Genomic DNA, 17,362 nt, shown 5'->3' with positions numbered 1-17,362 from the left:
CTTTTGAGGCATTCTTTGTGGTTATGAGTAACATTTGTGTCTTTACTTATTTTCATATGCAATGAAAACTCATTAAAGAACAAATTCAGACACATCCTCTCATTTTTATATGATTATCAGGTTCATTACAATTCCATTCTCTATTGTAGACTCATAGAATAGTTTGGGTTGGAAGAGATCTTGTTCTAATTCTTCTGCCATGGGAAGGGACACGTTTCACTAGACCAAGATGCTCAGAGCCCCATCCAGCCAGGCACTGAACACTTCCAGGGATGAGGCATCCACAATTTCTCTGGGCAACCTGTTCCAGTGCCTCACCACCCTCACAGGGAAGAATTTCTTCCTAATATCTGATCTAAACCTACCCTCTTTCAGTTTGAAGACATTATCTCCTGTCGTATCTTTTCATGCCATTGCAAACAGTTCCTCTCCAGATTTCCTGTAGGCCCCCTTTAGGTACTGAAAGGCTGCAATAGAGTCACCCAGAAGCCTTCTATTGTCCAGGCTGAGCAATGGCAACTCTCTCAGCCTTTCCTCATAGGAGAGAGGCACCAGCCCTCTGACCATCTTGGTGGCCCTCCTCTGGATCTGCTCCAACAGGTCAATGTCCTTACTGTGCAGAGGATGTTGTTATTATTCTTGCCTACTCCTTATAAAAATACATCAGTATTATTAAAATTTAGTGCATTGGAATTACCATGGAGTGCTTTGGAGTTTTATTATCATGCTTCCTCATTCAAAAGCTTTTTTGTGCTTTCTCACAGCTCCTGCCTTTCAATATTCTTTTTCCAACTTTCAGTCAGATGTCTAGCCAGTGATGCTAAGGAAACATTTTTTTATTTCCATTTTCAATGCCATTGTTTTAAAGATTCATACAAAACCCTGCAATCACAGCTTCCTTCCAAAACAGTGGATATGTGGATGGATAGATAGTTGGAATAGATACTACTAGCTTTCATCAGTAGTTTGCATTATTAGTTTACATTTATTTAGTTAGAACAGTACTTCTTCTTCTTCTTTTTAAAAATTATTATTATTATTATTATTACTTTCATCATAATCATAATTATTATCATTATTACATCAATGTTTCTGGATATGAAGAATTTTCAAGCAAAAGATAGTTGATCCAATGCAGTTAAATCATTTTAATTTATGCTTATCTGGAATAGGAGTGTGAAAAACTGCAGGTGGGAGTTAAGTGACAAGTGCATAATTAGGTGCAAATTGCTTGCACATTTATAGAAAGTAAAAAAAATTAAATATCAAATAAAGAAATAAAAGAGCTTTTGAGGAAAACTATCAATATTTAAATGCCATGACTGCCAAATAATCATTAGTCATTTTCTGTCAGGTAAAGTATAGGAGGGCATTTTTGACAATGCCTCAGGATTAATTTAGATTTAGCCAGGATGTGAAAGTAATATTTCATGAAGACTAGAGGCAGCTTTTTCACAGAATTGTACCCATGGGTACAATAGAATGGGGTCTAAAGAGAATAAAAACTGTCTTCCAGAAATTATGTGGTTTTGGCATGAAGCCAGGAAGAGCTAAGGACCTTATGAAATACTATGCCTCGACACATAATGCAGCACTGTAAATGACACTATGAGGGCTAGACATATATGTTAGGTTTATCAGTGCTGAGCTTTTCTGTGCCTAAATTCCCAGTCTTGGTCTATCAGCTTAATAAATCTGACTTTGAATGCCTCAAAATAGCTTTGAAAATGGAGGGAATCATTAGAACAGCACCTCCATAAGAATTAATATATCTCTGGGATACTTTATTAAACAGATGCCAATTTCTGCTAGTGAACAAGAAATATATTCTAATCCACCATGAAATTGAAAACACACAAGGAAGATGCTATGGTGTAATAACACAGAAAAAGCAATCAATCATTGTACCTATCTAAATTTATATCCTTTCATAACAAAATAAACAAACTAGAAGATATTAAAATACAGTGAAGACTGTTTCTAAAATGTGTACAGCATATAAGACACAAAGGAAAGATAATGACTCTGAAGCAAAGCCTTCATGTGATTGAAAGATGACAGAAACCTTTGCCACTGAGTCATCTCTCTGAAGTTCAGGGGTCTGTTTCATTTCAAGTCTTTCTATGGCACACCTCTATCAGATATAAATATATTTGTACACCCTCTTCTATGCCTGTCCTGCTGAGAGTCAGCAGGATGAATACTAAGAGGTCCAAGATGAATGAACCTTGAGAACACCAAGCTTAAGGGTATAAATCAGGGCTTTTTGAAAGAGATTGGCTTTCTAACTTTGAATTCTCAGCTCTTGTAGCTACTCCCTTTTATATAAACACCAATAATCATTGCATTAAAATAAAAAAAAAGGAAGGGTGGGAAGGACAATGCAGAATTTAAAAATTATTTGGTGCTTCCTGCATATCCTGAGCTGCTTTTCTTGGAAAAACAATTAAAAATTTTTCAAGTTAAGACACATAAAAATGACAGCCATGTTTTTAAGTCTTGGCCTAAGCCATTTGCCCAAGACCATACAGGAAACCTGCAGCAGGAGCAAGAGAAGAATCTGGATTTCCTAAGCCTACTTCAGTATCAGAGCCAAGGGATGACTGTGTAAGCATTTACAGGATTTTAGGTCTTTGTGGTGAAAAATAGTGCCTGGTGAAAGGTCCTGTCTTTTTCAGTGACTAGTATAATTCTGCTCTGTGAGACTTTAGAAAAACAATTTAATGGCTTCACATAGCAAAGAGAAGGGTTTGTTTGGTGTAATGAAGGAACAGTGACCATAGAAAAGACTTGGAAACCAACTAGCAGACATCATAGTAGAAACAGAAATATCACAGTATCTATGGGGAAAGCAAATGTTTTTGCTTACAAAGTTGAAAGTATTACTCTCTCACAGTTCTCCATTTTAATGGGTTTGTCAGACCAATGAGTTAATTTAACTATGTGTCAGTCCACCAGTTCATCCACAAAATCATACTGTCAAATATGAAAGTTGTATGCTGTGTTGTTAGTTGGATTTAGCAAGTAGGAGAAATTAGGGACATGCTTTTTCTAATCATAATTCATACCCACAAATATTTGCAACCATTTTTCAGCAGGTCTAAATATATCTTCCTGAATTAGCAGGAATTTTATTTTCCACTTCTATTCCCAGAGAACCTGATCCTCATTCACTTTTCTGACTTGGAAAATAAGTTTTTCTTCTTTCACAGATTTCTTTGCTCTCCTTGGCATCTCCTGCTCTATCACATCACTCTCCACTGCTGACATATCCTTTGAGCTCTCAGGGGCACAAACTGATGGTGCGGTTTTATGTTTAGTTATGCAGACCTTCTTATTCTTAACTTATTCAATCAAGCATCAAAAAAATTGTTACACAGAGAAGAAAACAAAAATGAATATAGCAGTTTGTTCCCACCAAGGCCTATTTTCGCTGGCACAAAGGCTGCTCTGATCATATCAACTCTGATGCATGAAGCAATGTTGTGCTGACTTATGAGCTCAAGGATGTAGCCAGTTATCAGGTCATATGAGAAAAATCCTAACTCCAGGGTGCAGCAGGTGAATATGCTCATGATTATGGGTTTTCTGAGTGCAAGATATAACCACATGGCCAACCTGTGATGGACAAGGTCTGTAACATTCAGCCACAGGGGAGAGTAGAGATTGAGACAGTGATGCAAATACATGAGAGGAAGATTCAACTGTGTGGCAGCAAAAGTCAAGGGTTAGTTATGGGAGGTCACTTGCTAGACTTGGTATAATAGGGAGCAAAAGACATCCTCATCTATAGTGACATATCAGACTAGAAAGATCGTTACATTACCGTCCCTTCCCCAGTCATTACCTCCTCTTCATCCTCTTCTTTCACGATGCCTACTCAGCACCTTTATAATTAATGTTTATTAATCAGTCTGCCAAAATTGAAGTAGATTAAAAAAGATTTAAACTACACACTGTAACAGCACTGAAAAAAACCAGAGGGCAAATAAATGCTTTCAAAGGCTAAATCTGGGTGTTGATTATATATCTGTGTGATCAAGAGGCCATGAAAAAATTAACCTTGTAAAAGTGGAGAATATTAAATTATTTTCTGAAAATTTTCATCTAAATTATTACAACACATTTTGATTCATTTTAAAGGTATAGTGAACTCCTTGTTGTCTTGAGCACCTAGAGTGTTCTCTCTGCCTGTATGGAGCATCTTGAGTAGGCAGCCTGTGCTTGCATGAGTGTTTCTGTCTGTGTCTGTCCATGTTTACATGTGTGTATCAGGTGTATACACATGTGTGCCCACAAGGAATACATGCTACTGGCTCAACCAAGGAAGCTTGACCATGGAGCTGCTGCAGCTCTGTCTCTCTCAGGCTACCGGATTCAGTGTCTCCTAACAAAGGTGACCAACACCACATAAGTATGTGACCCAGGCAATTTGTCCATGTATTAATGTATCTCTACATTACCTATATGTTTGAAATACATCTGCATGATTAGAAATGGCATTTATATTCAACAAGACTATTCCAAGATTCAGCAAATGTGACGAATGTCTGTAGCAGAGAAACTTGTGTCACCAATGCAAATTCCCATTTTAAGACTAAATGATGCTAAAACACATCCTTGTGACTACTACAAAAATTATTTTGCTTCACCGAATCTGGATGATTACTTCCAAAAACTAGAAATCACACAAGTGTCCCTTTCTTGCTAACGGGAAGAGAATCAATGTGGCAATACTTGGGAGCCACCCTATTCTGCACAAAGTAAACAAGAGTCCTTGGAAAATGTACAGTTTTGTGCGCAGTACGATGCTTTTATGTAGCAGTAATATATGTGCCAATAATCATGGCATCAGCAGATTGAAATGTGGACCTTGGCTTCTGGGGTTTTGTTTAATTTTGTTAAAAACTGGAATCCAGGTGGGTCTATCTGGGCATTTATTTTTAATATCACAAGACAGTTTTCTCCAGAAATTTTCAACAACTAAGCAGGATGTGATAAAAGACAAAGACTCTCAGTGTGAAAAAATCAGACATGCCTCAAGACAACAATCTTCAAAAATACAGGTTTAAACAATAGGCTTTTAAAAGTCTTCCTATAGGGACTTAGCCTAAAGAACAACATGATACAAGTGTTATTCCTGTCCTTAGGGCAGTTTAGGTATCAGTACATATGTTTTATATTTCAGCACTCCTGTGAAAAACTTATCTTGCTTATCAACAGTGCATATGGCCCAGAATTACATGTATTCAAGGAAAGCTGTCTAGTTCCTGGTAATTTGCTTCATACATTTGACAGTGCAGAGTTGTTTTCAGTGCTGTATCTAAGATATTAAGCAAATAAGATTAAACATCTTAACAGAAATAGGGAGAACCTGAAATGAAAACAAGTCTGATAAGTTACTAAGACTTTGAAAAAATAAAGTGTTTGACACTTGTAGCTTTTTCCTAGATTTTATTTTTTTTTTTTACAGAAAGTAATACCTCAGGTTTAGACAAATCTTATTTAAACTACAATCCTGTTCGGTTGGGTTACAAAAATTGTAACTCAGAATGATGCAACGCTTGTGAAATAAATTCTACATATTTCTGCAGTAATGCAACACTTCTGGCAAAAGTATAGAAAACACCTTCATCTTAGGTTGACATTAGTTAAAAACAAAAGTGCTGTAGTACTTTTCTAGTGACCAGTTTATGTTACAACACGAGTCCTGCTGTAACTCAGAGGTAAACAGATCGGTTTGCCTGCTATCCTTCCCATAATAATAAGTCTAAGGTCCTCAAAAGCAACACACATTTGAAATCAGATTTCAAAGTACTAGTTGAAAGTGATCTTCTCTAACTTATTTAACAAACGCAGAAACTGAAACAGCAAAAGTTTTTGCTATAGTCACTATGCAGACCTGCAATAGGACTGGAAACAAACTCCAGTTCTCCTAAGTCCCAGTCTAAAGCCCTGTCTAGTAGGTCTCATCACTAAACTATTTTATATAAAAGTCAGGCTTAGCGATGTAATTGAATTCGCCAAGAGTACCATTTTCTAAGCAGTCCCATTAGTGGCCTAAGTGACATCTCTGCCAAGAACTTCTGAATTCCCCTAATTCACCATATAATTCCCCTCCCATTTGGCAGAAGTGTTGAGATAATTAAGTTCCTATTATCATTATGCTAATGATGAGAGATACTTGTAATTGCTCTAAATGAAGGAAAAGTTCAAACCTGGTTTTACACCTAGAAATCTAAGACTCCTTCAAAGTGTTGCTACTGGCAGAGATAATTTTTTTTGTGTTTGTCTTTCCATAAAAGAAGTGGGGATACTCAACACAAGGTAACGAGGCAGGGAACACTGTCTCACCTTTGCATCACTCAGCAGCTTTATCCAACACAGAAACAAGAAATTGGAGAGGAGCCAGTGTACATCCAGAAGACTGCAAGGATCTACTGGAGCAACCAGCTGTGAGTTTAATTGTAAAATGACTCCTTCAGCCAGACAAAAATTGTCTTCTAGACCCCACTTATTCTTATTAAGCTTCTTTTAACAGCTGGGTGAGGATCTAAATATGTGAGAAATATAGAATACTTTACTTTTGAATTACTTCTCCAGTTTCTTCTGGACAACAGTTTTCTTTTGACAGCTTCAGAAGTCATAGTGAATGTGACCAATGAGGAGATAAAGGCAGATATGTAATAGACAAAATATATAAGTTGTCCTTAACATTTTAGAGGTGAAAGGGGAGGTTAATAGAGTAACAAATGCTTTCAGTAATTGAATACTTGTTCAAGTTCTCACTACACAAAGATCCAAACCAGTCATTATCATTTAAGGCAAGCGTTTTCAGTTTGACAGATGTTTCCGAAAATGTTCTTTCCAGCATGACCCGAAAGTTTGGAAAGGAATTCAGTTATTCAGGCACCTGAAATGAATCACGGTGGTTTTGTGTTGTTTGTTGGTTGCTTTTGGTGTGTTTGGGTTTTTTCTTAGAACTTCAATCAAAACAGACACTGTCACAATAATCCTGACTGGCTTGGCTCAAACATATCCTTGTCTCTGAGTTTACACACAGCATTGGGACTCCTTAAGGGGGATGCTGATGAAGTGGGTGTCCATGGCAAAGTGCTGTAAGCTGCCGGCAGACCCCATTCCCCAAAACCCTGTGTCACTTGCAGCAGGGAGGAGGAAGAAGAAGAGTCACGAACAAAGGAATGAAGTTGAGCCTGGGAAAAGGGGGAAGTGGGGAAAGGTGGGCTTAGTTTTGTCTTTGTGTCTCACTATTCTACTCTATTTCTAAATAGCAATAAATTAAATTAATCTTCCTCAAGCTGAGTCTGTTTTGCCTGTGACGGTAATTGTTGACTGCCTTGTCTTTATGTTCACTCACAAGCTTTTCCATCATATTTTCTCCCCCTGTACTGCTGAGGAGGAAGAGTGAGATGGTGGCTGGGTGAGGGTCTGGCAGCCAGCCACTCTCAGCTCACCACAGCTGGTATGGTGGGACATCAAAGCATACAGCACAGGGGACATAAAACTACAGTAGCAAAAATTCTTCCCTTGCCATTGGTTATATTTTCTCTCATACACATCTTTCAGTTTCTTGGAGCAATAAAAGTAGCATTTTGAAATAAATACTAGAATAAATAAGGAGATCCAGGAGTTGACAGTAGCTGCATACCTGTGTCATTTTATTATTCAAAATTATGTGGGTTTGGCTCTATCCTAGCCCATTGCTTTCTGCCTTCAGTCTTACAGTGAAATCTAAACATCTCAGACAGATGTATGGCAGCAAACTGTCTTGTCAAATATTTTCTAGCTCCTATCTGCAGCCCCATGTGGATGTCTCAAATACCTGTGGGACATCTTGAATGGCACTTATGTTTAGGCAACAATGCTAAACCCCACACAGCCCAAGGAAGTAAGACTTTTGGGTGGAGGCTCACTCTCTCTGTTCTATGTGATTAAGGTCTAGTCCATTCATAGTCCATATATGAATTGGAAAGGGGAAGTCATCAAGAAAAAATTTACATTATTAAATGTTTCATCAAGATTCACATCTTACTGTTAAGCCACTAATTCAGAGTCACAGGCTTCCCATCCACCAGGATATTATGACTGAATTAATTTCATAACTGTTCACCAGTTTAGCAAAATTATCACCACTTTTCCCTTAACGATAAATGAACACTATTTCCATATTTTCCTCCTATTCATCACTGAATTCTTGCCAAGCTTTTTTTTTTTTCCCCATTTCTTCTCTTTGCTGGCAAGTTTTCAAGGACAGTTGAAAACAATGTTGAGAAAAATCATGATTGATCCACTCATGACTGCTGTGGCAAGAACTGCTGCACTACAATTGCATGGGGAGACAAAGGCTGGCAGTCTTTTTATGTTTCAGCAGCCATTTAAGGCTATTAACCTTGAAGGCAATGGCAGCTGCTGACCCTAGAAGGTTGAATCTAGTTAGTGCTGAGCAAGACAGAGAAGGGCTGAGCAGCTCTAAGAGCCAGCCAGGTCAGCAGCAGAAGGGCTCAGTGCCCCAAGGGTTTGTCCCCTAACTGATGATTTCTTAAAACTGCCTGGGCTGAAATGCTGATTCTAGCAAAGTAACTTGTTCTTGCAGCTTGTTTCAGGTAGCAAAGTAAGGTGCCCTATGACTGTACAGCTAATAACTCAATTTAGGAGCTGGTCTTGAAGGGCACAAAGTAACTCAATTCAATGTGACTTCCCTGGGAGCTGACGACATATGGCACTATGTAGGGTCAGGCTCTAAGAACAAATATAAATAAAAGACTCCTCAGTTGACTTCTCACAAAATGATGAAGTGAGGATTGGCCTGACCGATTAAAGTAATAAAGCCAGTTAAAATTTATGTCGTGATACTGAGTATTTATTGACCTGCAGCATGTTGTAGCTGCAGATACAAGACATCTGGCAAAATTCTGTGGTGAGTAGGGACTACTCTGTAAGGGTGATAAATTTCACTGGTAATTTGACTGAAGCAAGGAAGCCAAATTAATTCTGTGCTAAAGCTGTGACGACATTCAGTTTTTAAGACTAAAATGTTTAAGCTACAGTCTACAGTCTTTAACAGCTGATCAGTCCCTTAAAGTAAGCCTACTGGAAAAATCTTCAGTGTTACACTTATTGAAGCCTTTATAATTTGTTTTGGGTCTTTGTTATAGGCTTCCCTTGGAGCTTTCTCTACCTGATTTTAATTAAGAATGTATCTGAGCTTGAGAAAGTATTACCTGAAACCAAAAAGAGATTTGTAATGACAATAGTACAGGAAATATTAATTTGTATTCAGAGCATGGAAGTGATGAGGTTATTGCTAGCTGGTACCCTTGATACCACAGCCATTTGGTTCAGCTCTGCACAATTCTACTGGTTGAGCTAAAGTCCCATTGTTGTTCTTATTATTGTTATTTCTAGACAAAAGCACTTCTGGGTTTTAAATCAGATACGTGATTGAGGACTTTAATGTTTTGTTCTTTGCTGTCCCCCTCTTCCCCTTGCTACTACTGTGATTCCAATCACTGCAGGGGGAAAGAGTTTACTGAAAGGTTAGATGCTGGCCCCAGGACTCTCTGAGCTGGAATTGTCATCCTGCCTGTCCTGTGTAAAGAGGATTTTCGCTGGCTGCTAACCAGTGCAGGACAGTTCGGAAACTTGTTTTCAGTTCTTAATCCCACAGAAGTCCCCTTTACATAATACCACACCCCAAAACTGCATGTCTCTGAGCTGGGATCTGGGTGTCTGCCCAAGACTTCAAAGGTGTTTTGTGGGAAGGGGGAAAAAAAGGAAGATGACTTTGTTCCTCATTTTGTTTTCAACATAGCTTTTCCCTAAAACCAGCAGAGAAGAGGATGTGCTGAGCCTTGCATGGTGTGAAGCCATAATATTCCATCATTAATTTTACCTAAGACTTTTATGTAGTCTAATCACGGAGTAAGAGAGCAGCTGTTAAAAACATCTAGTTCTCCTTAAATTAAATGTGTTATAAATAATGATTGCTTTTCTGAATATTCTTGCAGTTATTAGTATAGCAAAGGAATTTGAAACAGTTACTGCAAAACAATACTATTAGGATGCTTTTACTGAGTAAAAAGGAGATGATGTTATGAATTGCTTGTGCTATAACAGGAATGTTTAACATAACATAAACTCCAACATTTTTTAGCACAAACAGTGTTGTCATACCCTCTTGCTCAGAAAATCTGTCAAATGAACAAGTGTGAACAGCAGTTTGAAAACAGTTAATGCTTGTGCTCACGTTTTATTAATCACCACAAACAGATTTGAGGTCAGATAATCTGAATGAAGTATATCAATACTATTTGAAGATATAAACTTGAAAAATTACATGTCCAGTTCTGATCTCACTCAATTTTTAATAAAAATTATGATCATAAAGAGCTTTGTTGTAGTATTTTAAAATATCGTAGGACCTACTTTGCTTATATCACTTAAATATTTGGCCTGGGAGACACAATTCAAAAACATGGGCTGATTCTCCTTCTGCCACAAATAGTGCCACAGGAGTCTCTCTGTGACCAAGTCACTGTGTAATCCAGGGAAAACAAATCAGGGGCTCAATTTTCTCTCAGGAGGGCAGTCATCATTCTGTCTCTCCTGGCAGAGAATGTCTAACCATCTGGTTTCCAATTAAGCAAAACATACAAAAGTGCTTCTGCTGATTCCAGTTAAAGCTGATTTACCCTCCCTGCAGTACTCAAAGAACTAAAGAGGAAGATGATGTTAATGAGCTGAGCACAAGATATGCTGGAATTTCAAATGTTTATTAGAGGAGGAATAGCATTGGGAACTGTCTTCTAAATGCATTTGAGCATTACAATAAACAGCCATTTTGTAAAATATTGAAATAGTCATTTCAAGCAAGGTCTGGAAAAGAAATCACCTCTCTTGCAGGAGCCTGAAGCATAAGGTTAAGGGTAGTGACCTCCACCAGGGAAATGAAAGCCTCCTGCTAGGGCTATGTGAGCTACTAATGCAGTTCTAGAAAGCATTTGGATTTAAGACAGCAGCATGTCTAGTACTGCCTAGTGAGTAACATGGAGCCATGTGCTAATCTCTGGTCCTACAGTGTGCAGGCAGTCCTAGCATTTGTTGGAGTCATGATTTATTAAGAATTGAGAGCATTTCTCACCTGGCAGGATCAGGGCTCTAGACAGCAATACATTTTCTTATTCACCAAGAAGCTCATCCATCTCTAAGAAACTAGAGAAACAGGGAGAATTATTCAGCAGCACCAGAAGCAACAGGAAAAGAACTGTGTGTAAGCCTTAGCAAGGCATCTCTAAGCAGCACAGTGAGCTTGTAACAGAGCCCAGGCATATTTCAGGAACAAAGATAAGACGTTTCTGCTCAGCTAAAAGGGAACAACACTGCAACAGTCAGACTTGGAGCCAGAAACTGCTGAAAATGCTCAATTCTGATAGTTGCCTAAACCCATTGGGATCTTGCTACACCTGAGGGGAAAACGGAGCCTGAAATGTAAGCAACAGTTGACATCTGGTTTTCCAAAGAGAAAGGATTAATGAAACCTACAATGTGTCCTTCCCACTGGTTTCCCAACCTTATCACATGGCATTAGTACAGGAAAAGCAATAACAGAAGCAGCAATAAAATTACAGGCTGTGAGGTTTAATAGGTCCCCTTTCCTTGCTCACTCAGGATTCCAAAGGGAGCTAGCTAAAGTTGTGTAATGGACTCATAGCAACCCACTTGGGCAGGCTGTGTTGGGGTGATGGGAGATGTGGGAGGAAAGGAAAGCTTCCTGGGAAGTCGAGCACTGGCAGTACAGCCCACTGGGGAGAGGGATGTGCGCGAGAGAGCAGACACTGGCGCCCATCTGGCCACACCCCCCCCCCTTCAGAGCAGCTCTTGTTCCATTGTATTTGCATTGTTAAAAAGCAATTTTGATAATGTACCTGTGGTAGCATTATAATTAGATATTAATAGCATGTATTCATAACGCATTGCACACATATCTGCTCATAAGCACGACTGTTGTGTAGAGGGAGCTATCAATGACTCAAAGTAAAAATGTATGTAAATATGAACTGTAACAGTTTTCCCAAGATTATAAGCTGAAAGTACAGGCATGGGTTAGCTGTGGTTTATACATTCAAATTGACAGTTTCTTATACAAAATAATATAAAACTGAATAGAAGCTGCTGTGTTTTCCTGATCTGACCAGACCAGGAATTCAAGCTCCCCTTAGAGCAGATAGTTTGAAACTTCAACTGTTTTTTTTAAGCTTCTCAAACTGTATTTTTCATGTTTGATCCCTCAGAGTGACTGAACTGACACTTCTGAAATTTTCCATTAATACTTGTTTCTAAGCTTGTCAAGCATGAGAAGAAAGACAGACTTATCACTAGAGTGAAGCAAAGCCTTATCCCCCAGCTGTATCACTAGAGCATGATGAATTGGTGTTTAACAAAATTCCTTAATGCCTCAGGCAATGACACAATTAAATCTGAGTTTTGCTTTTCCTTTTCCTTTGTACTGTACAAGTATGAAACTTAGAAACAGCTATAACTGTTATGTTATCCCTAATCCCCAGTGGATAGAGCCTTAGCGAGATATGACTATATGTAAAATTTTATGTATTGGATTGTTCTGGGACAGTCTAAAGGTCTAAAAAGAAAAGTGAACTCTCCAGGTTTGAAGAAAATAATGCTTGAAGATATTAACTTTCCTTATATTCATAGAATCATAGAAAGGTTTGGACTGGAAAGCAGCTTCTGACAGATAATCTAGTCCAACCTCACATCATCTAGTCCAACTAGGCAAGCTGTGCCAAAATATCTTCAGTAGATTCACTAGTCTTTAATTCAAGGGTCTTTTTTTTCTGTCTCTTTTAAGCATTTGGTATTGGCTGCTGTTGAAAATAGCATACTGAACGAGATAATACGTGTTTCTCTGTTCCCTTTTTTGAGAGGAAAAAGAAAAAAGGATTTAGGGAGTGGCAGTGACTTGCATTCAAAAAAGGATGATGTATTTGTCCCAATAATAAATTACATTTGTGATGTACCGCATAATTAAAGTAACATAAAAAAATGGCTTGAGCACTTCTGAATGTGTAGATCTGTGTAGTTAAATGCAGTCCTTGTCTCCAAAGGAAGTATGCACTTCTAACTCATTTGGTTTTGAAGGATATGAGAACAGTAACGAGTTGCTAACCATGAAGTTCTTTTTCACTATCTGCCTGGCTAAGTAATACATTTGACAATACTTTCCAATAGTGTATCATTTCTAAAATTAAAACCACAGCTAAAATCAAATGAAAATATCATTAAATTGACACAGAGCAAAATAAAAATGGCTTACTATCAAATAATAAACTTAATCATTATTAGTTAAACTTAGCTAAAAATATAGAATAAAAACCCAATTTCTTCACAATCCAAAGACATAGCTACTTTTATTGATCAATTACAAAAACCCCAAAATGATAGTAAATCTAATATTAAATGTTGTGTTTTCATATTCAGTCTACTATTGTGTAAAGGATTGCTGCACCTGTAGAGAGCAAACCAAGTTTAATAACAACTGTATACACTAGTGTAATTAAATAGACATTAATAATGAACAGTTGAGAAAGTCACATAGAATTACAACAGTCTGTTATTTGGCTCCTTTACTTTTGGTTTTATAAGGATTCCTGTTGAATAGGGACAATATTTACATAAAGAGTGTAAGTGAAAGTGAAAATATTTCAGGACTAAAACCTGTTCCTCACTTGCTCATATTTATGTGTTTGCAGCTCTGTCTGACAGAAACCCTACATTAAGTGTTGGAGATGCCATCATCTACAGATTATTTTCTCTTCTAGTGTTTCAAATGCAGGGATAACTCCCTCTGCCTCTCTAACATCTGTATAAAGACTTTGACTGGCCACTGAAGATTAAAATTAGCTTAAAAGTCACTGGAGCAGGTGTACTGTTTCTGATTTGAAACAAAGTTTACATTTCTGCAAGACTATTGTCTTTTTTGTTTAGATTTTACATATTTCATAGGAAAGCCTCCAGGAGTACATTGAGAAACATCACAATCATTTGTCACTCATAGTACTTTGAGGAAGAAATTGTATGTTTAGTGTAATGTTTTGTTCATTTAAAAAGGATGTACACCTACTGCTTGTGCTCTTTGATTTTATTGTTATACAGTACTGCATTTTTACATCTGACACGAAGGATATGGAAGTCAGCACTAAACTTTAAAGGTTTTGCCCTGAAGGTAAATCTCAATACATAGTTTCCAAGGATTTGAATATGGTTGCCTTCTTGCCCTTGGGAAACACTAGTAAGGAGCTGTAGGACTCAGAATTGGAGGCACTTTCTTTCTGGCAAATACACAAGATCAGAGTGCAGCCATTTCATATCAGCTGAAGTTTTCCTGGTTTATTTTAAAACTTTTCTCAGGAAGTCATGAAGTGTAAGAAAGTTCGAAAGTCTGACTACGCTTACCACAGCAGCTGAACTATGGCTATTATGTAACAGGCCACTCAGGCTCCTTTTGGTGTGCAGTTCCCTTAAGACTCCATTTCATCTCATAAAGCTGATTTCAGATTTTTCTCTCTCCTCCCCATTCGTTTAAGCGTCTAAACTCTAGACATTACAAAATCATACACGTTAGTAAATCCCTTCCAGATACTTGGTGAGGACACTTAGAAGATGCATAACTGTTTGATTTAAAGAAAAACCTTGAAGTTCCATATTTTAAAGACAGTATTAACAATTTAGGACATCCAGTTTTATCCTGTTTCTAACAATGTTGAGGAAAGCCCTTTCTCTCACCATCCTCCACCTGTCTGTTCTTCCTCACAGTCTTCACACAAGGTAAAATGACTTAATAAAGTTTGCTTTAAAAGGCAGGAAGATAAACCTAGAAATAAATTCTAGATTCTTGGATGTTCATAAATTTGGTTTATATTTTCATAGAGAGAGTCTGCTTCTAATTATGCAAAAATCTTAGTCAATAATACTTTGACAGAATTTGAAATTGCCTGTTTAACATGTAGCAAGAGCTGTTGACCAGATACTGAATTTATAACATATTTATACTTCTAACTGGAATCTGTGGATTTTTGTCAAGATGCAAGGGAAGAGGACATTTCTAAAGAAATCCTTTAATATATTGGGTGCTTTAATCTTGTCTATCTTCTTTTAGTCCAACCACATCACTGTTCCTGCTCTTGATGTTAATCAGAATGACTGGGTCATCCTCTTTTATAAGCTTGCTGGATTAATTCTTTTTCAAGGTCATCTGTGAATTGACTTTAGTAAGCAATTATAAATTGGATGGTATTTTAATATTCTACCCTCTCCCTGAGCTATAATCTAGAAATGATGAGAGACAAAAAGAAACCCAGAGGAGTTTGCATTTTAGAAAGCAACATGATGAACACCATTATCCAATATCTTTATACTTTCTCCTGCCCTGAACACCCTTATCTTTCCCACTGAGTTCAAAGAGAGTTGAGGGAAATTCAACATCTTCCAGAAACAGTGCTTTAGTTTTTTAGCTAACATAGCTGCCTACGATCTCTGGAGAAATCTGTTGATATTGGTACTTGATACACTTAAGCTTGAGATTCAGAATTCTGCTATATTACAAATACATCTCTATTATGGCAACAGAACTCACTCTCTCTCTGCCTTTGATGTTGCCTTTTGAATTTTAACATTAAAAAGCAGTATTTTCCTTCACTGTATTTTTAAAAGAATTTGAAACTGTTTAGGAAACTGCTTTTGGGCCATCACCCAGCAATAAAACACTGTCATAGTGTAATAGAAGATTATTCCATTGCTTGTTTAAAAAAACTCCTATTGGATACTTGCAGAACCTTGGGTTCAAAGGGCACAGATTGTAAAGACCAGTTCAATAAGGATTGCAGATCTACTGGTTAAAGCCCTCACAAGCATTTTCTACTACATAACTGTGTTTAGACCCAACCACAACATGTGCTCTTAAGCATCTTTCAATGTCACCATGATAAAGCAGTGATTTTCCCCTGACTGACTCTTTGGCATGCTTTCTAAGCACAGAAAGCAAGCTATGGCTTTCTCTCTGACTCCTCGCAGACCAGCAGTACAGCTGCCTCAGGTCTCAACAGGTTTGTTAGTCACAGTCATTTTCAAGACTATGAGGAAAGATAGAAAGCAATTCTGTTGCTTTAAGTTAAAAAAACAGAAAAAAAAGGATAAAGATAAATGGAGAACATCGCTGTGATAGAATGTGTTCCTCAAGGGGAATACTAATATTTGCCCATGAGGATTCTGCTAAGGGGTTCAGACTGTGCTATGGAAAGAGGACATAACTTAAAACATTCCTGGTGCTATCAGTACATCCAACCAACAAAAATCTAGAAGAAAAATTTTTCCCATTTGCATCAGTATTTTGGGACAGGAGTGTGTTCTGTTTGGATCTGGATAGGCTCAAATCATGGTTTTGATGTGGAACTATGTAAAATTCTGGGGTTTGCTGGGCTTTTGCTCTAAGCCATAAACAGGAGATAACAGCTGCCTAGTGTTTTAATTTTGTATTCACAAGAATTGTAAACAAAGAGCAAAATAAATAGCTTATGCTATGAACCTTTTTTCTTGCTCTATTTATGAATGTTGATTTCACTGCCATTCAGTCCTGCCAAGAGCTGATATACATAAAATCAAGACAATAAATGCAACTCTTGTGCCCTTTCTTTATAGTTTCTTTTTGAAGGTATGTGTCAAGCAGATAATGCTGGAAATCTAACTGCTTGGGTTTTTTCTGCAGACTTTATGCATCATAGGTAACTACAGTGCATACTGCCCCATGATCATCAAGGCTTTAGGCATTATTAGGCAGATGACTACTGGAATGAGAATTCCTGCAGAATGAGAATTCTGCCTACACATAGGCAGGACATCCTGAGGCTATCCAAGATAAGAATTATGGCATTAGGACAATGAGGCAGAAGAGTCTTAGGCTATCTTCAGTACTCTGTACCAGTCTCTCTCCAGACTGTATAGATTGTTTTTTTTAATGTTTATAATCTGCATATGCTCATAATCTGAAGATAATAGGAAAGTTGCCTGTTACTCTATAGAACCATATAAAATCTTTTTATCTAAAGAACAGAAATCAGGCTTAGTGTCAGGAATGCTGGAACAGTAAAGCCTCAGTAATTTCAGTAACCTACTTCTCTGTCACTGGATAACAGCCAATTTTCATTTCTGCTGTGGGTAGTAACATGACAATGTCAAATTAAAAGCGGTTTTTTTAATGCATTCTTCTAAAGTAGAAATGCTGTATTCTCTTTTTGAAGGAAAAGAAATTTGATTTTCTATTTCAATGTCT

The sequence above is a fragment of the Pseudopipra pipra genome, chromosome 6 (assembly GCF_036250125.1).
Source record: "Pseudopipra pipra isolate bDixPip1 chromosome 6, bDixPip1.hap1, whole genome shotgun sequence".
Lineage (NCBI taxonomy): Eukaryota > Metazoa > Chordata > Aves > Passeriformes > Pipridae > Pseudopipra > Pseudopipra pipra.
This window is presented reverse-complemented; position numbering follows the sequence as displayed.